Source organism: Hordeum vulgare, chromosome 4H (genome assembly GCF_904849725.1).
Source record: "Hordeum vulgare subsp. vulgare chromosome 4H, MorexV3_pseudomolecules_assembly, whole genome shotgun sequence".
Taxonomy (NCBI): domain Eukaryota; kingdom Viridiplantae; phylum Streptophyta; class Magnoliopsida; order Poales; family Poaceae; genus Hordeum; species Hordeum vulgare.
In genome coordinates, this window is record NC_058521.1 from 539199670 (window position 1) to 539204756 (window position 5087).

The 5087-nt window shown below is 40.0% G+C and overlaps 1 long non-coding RNA gene across 1 annotated transcript; it reads right to left on the bottom strand.

Annotated features, from left to right (window-relative positions):
* Positions 1-1294: 1294 nt before the first annotated feature.
* LOC123446842 lies at positions 1295-4397 on the bottom strand. The gene is made up of 2 exons (XR_006631450.1): positions 3894-4397; positions 1295-3788 (listed from the first exon to the last, which is right to left on the bottom strand). It is a non-coding gene; the product is annotated as an uncharacterized LOC123446842 (long non-coding RNA).
* Positions 4398-5087: the final 690 nt, after the last annotated feature.

Genomic DNA, 5087 nt, shown 5'->3' on the forward strand with positions numbered 1-5087 from the left:
TGTCCGTCTTCTTCTTAAAGATCCATTTGTTCTGAATAGCCTTGCGGCCTTCAGGTAATACTTCCAAAGTCCACACTTTGTTTTCATACATAGATCTTATCTCGGACTTCATGGCCTCCAGCTATTTGTCGGAATCCGGGCCCACCATTGCTTCTTCATAATTCGCATGTTCATTGTTGTCTAACAACATGATTGATAAGACAGGATTACCGTACCACTCACGAGTAGTACATGATCTTGTCATCCTGCGAGGTCCGATAGGAACTTGATCCGAAGTTTCATGATCATCATCATTAACTTCCTCCTCAACCGGCATCGCTTCGACACAGGTTTCCCCTTGCCCTGCGCCACTATCTAGAGGGATTAGAGGTTCGACATCCTCATCAAGTTCTATCTTCCTCTGACTCAATTCTTTCGAGAGAAACTCCTTCTCAAGAAAAGCTCCGTTATTAGCAACAAACACTTTGCCCTCAGATTTGAGATAGAAGGTGTACCCAACTGTCTCCTTTGGGTAACCTATGAAGACACACTTTTCCGCTTTGGGTTCCAGCTTTTCAAGCTGAAGCTTTTTGACATAAGCATCACATCCCCAAACTTGAAGAAACGACAACTTTGGTACTTTGCCATACCACAGTTCATATGGTGTCATCTCAACGGATTTTGATGGTGCACTACAAGAAATATGTCAACTAACGACCTTGAATATTGGTCACCGAATGGTCATTGATTTCCATTTGCGACCTTTTTACGACCAAAAACAAACGTTCAAAAGCTGAGGGTCTCTAAGAAATATGTCAACTAACGACCTTGAATATTGGTCACCGAATGGTCATTGATTTCCATTTGCGACCTTTTTACGACCAAAAACAAACGTTCAAAAGCTGAGGGTCTCTAATGAACTATAACGACCTTTTTGCTGAATTGGTGGTAGGATTTTACGACCAAACGAAAGCATTGAAATTATTTGGGTCACTAGCAATCTGCCCACGCCACGTCGGATTTGACATGGCAAACTGACGTGGCATAGAATCAGCTCGGTCTAATTCGGTGTTTTAAATGGGCCGAGCCCATTAATCCAGCCCATTTAATGTTTTTTCTCTTTATTTTTCTTAGCTACATGGGCCTCGCCCAATAATCCCCAACAATTTAGCATTTTTTATTTTGGGTTGTGGCCTTTTACTTTCTATTGATTTTCTTTTTTGGTCATTTTATTTTTGTACTGGTCCCACTAGTCACATTGGTCCCACATGTCATGCTGATCTCATAATTCGTATCAAGACCACAAATTTTGTAATTTGTCAAACAATTTGTGAGGTTTCCATTTCATAGGTATACAAATCACATACGAAATCAATATTTTGAACAGATCACAGAACAAATGAAATTCGTCCAAGAAAACACTAAATTAGTCTATTACAATCTTTACACTACTACAACTCAAATATGCCTACTACACCCTACTATCACAATACATGATATGCTACTCTTTGCATATAGGCTTCACAACTTCAGCTTGGCTTCACATTTCACCTATGCAAAAAATAAGAACAAAATAGTAGCCAATGAGGGAACAAAATAGTATAATATGTACAGGTTGACAGTACTAATCGATGAGAACCTTTGGAAGAAGACGTTAAAGCTAAGGATGGAACCTAATTAATCATGTTATTGTGGAAAACACAACATATAAATAGTATGACTAACACTAACCAATATGTGTTTATGGAGTGACTAAAATATTCTCACTAGCTAGGATTTTTTAATGTATAGTATACTATCCTGTGAAACTTTAATTAAATTGATCATAGAAATAAAAAGAACTATAAGAATGAGTTCATTAAGTCATGTCAAATTTTAAGCACCAGCAAAACAGATCTAAAAAATGAGACCATGATCATCATGTATCAGAATTTTTAATGGGGAATGGTACTTGTTGTCAACAAAATCATGATCATCATGCATCAGGTTGACAAATATTCATTAGAATACACACTCCAACATGAGGCATGGGCTACATCAGCAAAAGTTGTACTACTAGTTCTATAATAAATCAGATTATCCCCTACGAATTTTAACAAAGGCACAATCTGGGATTTGAAAACATATTGAACAGATTTAAATTGATTTGTTAAGCTACAGGAACAACAGTTGTACTTGTACTGCTGGAATAAATCAAACGACCTACAAATCTATTCATAAGGTGAACTAAACAAAACACACGAGAAAAGAAACAACATGAGGCATGAGCTATCACCATAATTTCGCAGACAAGCAAAAGAGTGCCTATGCATACTGATAATGGCCACTCATGGACAAGCAGAAGACACCCATCACAGCATAGCAAGTCATCATATTGATAATGAGGCTATGCCTATGGAAAATCATTGCCAAAGTAACATAACCGAGGCCTAAACTAATACAAAGATAAGCTTCTGAATGGAACTGCTTTATATATAGCCACTCACGCAGCCATGGGCATGCGTGACAGTAGGCTTACTAGCATAGCAAGGTACATAAGCGTAGCACTGAACTGAAGTTCAATCCAAGTTATATAACCATTACATTCATTCATTTATCTGGGTTTGTAATTGTGTAAAATACGGTAGCATGACACTTGATGTAGGTCTGTTCATCAAACAAACCAGCTTCTCCACTAGATTTATCATACAGGAACTCCAAGAAACCACATGCAGGTGGCCTCAAGCAACTCCTACACGAACATGTTTGAGGTATGACATAAATGAAGGACATGCAAGCTAAGTAACAACCAATTAAGCGACGCATTCACCATACTTCTCAAATCATAGTAGAAGCACAACATCAAGGCAACCGGCCAAAGTGCAACACAGACTGGTATCCATCTAGCAATTCACACGAATCACTAGCTAAAACTAAAGGTTTACACGGTGGATAGCATCCAACATGCAAGATCATATTAGGTAGTACAAAGATATGAAATGAGCACTTATATAGAAACACGAAATGAATAGGTATGATTCTTAATGTGTATGAGACTGACATCTGAAGATATACCTAAAATGTTGATGAATCATATTAGGTAGTACAAAGATAATAGAGACTGAGGGTCACTCACAGGTGTGCTCACTTCCATTTTAGCTGGCAAGTGCAAATAAACAAGATCTTGAGTAGATAAAGGCTATGAACAACTCTTGTGGTTATGCTTTGAAGTCTAGCACTTGTTTTATGTTTTGAGTTGGCAGTTACCTATTTCAGTCAGATTCTTGGTTCAAACAAGGTAAATTTATATACATTCTGAACTAAATCTGAGTGCAATAAAAGCAAGGGATGCAAAAGATGGACAACTAACCCAAATGAACCATAATTAATATCATACCATATGTATGTAAAAGTGAGCATCAAATTAAGTTAAAATATTCATGACGTACTACTTGCCTAAATTTGCTAGACTACATTAAACCTATAGTACCATACTTATATGAGAACTACATCGATATGCTCAAATCTCTAAAGATCTGTATGTGCAAATCCGCAGATTCAGGTGTATTAATTCAAACAGTACGTAGTTACAGATATTATTTTAGAGTGAGCTTTGTTTGCGCAAATCTGAATATAGCAAACACAAAGTGCATTCAGGATCCACTTCCCAGCATCTAAATTCACCCAAACAGTTCCTAAAATTTGCACAATTGGAAAGTACATAGATAAGAAGAGCAATGGACACCCATGAAAGTATCAGAACAATTGGTAAATCTGGCCGGTGACCGACGGCGCCAGGCTGGCTCTTGGCACCGGCGGCGGCTGGTTTTCTGAAACATGGAAGGAAACTCAGAGCGATTAGAGATCCAGTTCTAAATCACACGCGGAATTGAGCTTTAGTTTGAAATTCGGTCATGGACCGGGGGATTTCTCACTCTTGCAGGCCCCTTTTGCTGACGGCTTGGGGCTGGTGAGGAGCGCCGAGGATGTTCTTGATGTCCCTCAGGGCCCTGCGATTGGTGTTGGCCGCCGCCTAGAACGCCAGCTTGGCGCCCTCCATGGCCATGCCCCTGTGGTTCAAAGACCTCACATTCTCCATTACTGATGACGGCCGGAAACCCTGCACCACGAGGAAAGAAATCCAAATTCAGAAATAGAGGAAACGCATCTGCACAAGGAGTAAAACGGGATCTGCACAAGGAGAAAAACGGGATCCAATCTCGGGAGGATGGGGGCGCAGTGCACGGGGGAGGAAACGACGACACCACCACGGGACGAGTGTATCGGCGCCGCCTGGGGACTTGACGAGCGCGTCGGTGCCGCTGTACCTGTCATGGCCGTGTAGGCCAACCCCGAGCCAGTCGGCTAAGGGGCCGAGGTGGGTGGGAGTAGCAGCGGTGGGTGGGAGACGGAGGTGGGGTGGAGAGACGAGACGAGGGGAGGGGGTGAATCAGTCGGACTAGTTAGGGTTTGCGTTTTTTTGCGTTTAGAAAGTGAAGGACGGGCGCGCAGTGTTTGGATCCGTTGGATCTTTGGCTTTGACGGCTCAGATCACCCCGAGTGGGGCTGACTGCCCTGCCACGTCATCGATCCGGGAGAGGAGGTTTTAGCCAATAGGAAACCGGCAACAAAATTGTGTTTGTTTAACCTATTACTTTTGATAAAATAAACATGTTAATATTTAGCAAAAATTCTCAAATATTTTTCCATGCCGTATAGAAATGATGAACTAATACCATGTCAAATTTCATATTCTTTAGACCTCATTCACATTTAAAAAAATGAAATATTCAATATTTCCATATTTCGAGTGCCTAAAGTGAGTTTTTTGTGAAAGACCTACCATATATTTATTGCAAAATTGGATGAAATCATTTTTCTAAAATACTAGGCCATATTTAACATACAATTGACCCAATGGTTGGGTTACAAAAGCTTTTTTCCACCTCTCATGAAAAAGACAAATTTTCGTTGATTCAAGTGGAAGCGGGTCAAATTTGAACTGCAGCTTCATTATAGATTTCTTTTTGTTTTTTCCAAAAATCATTTATAGGTACAAAAGTATCTATTTAGTCAGAGAAACACCAAAAGATTTTCAAGATTCAACCACAAGGTAAGAACGGTAATAC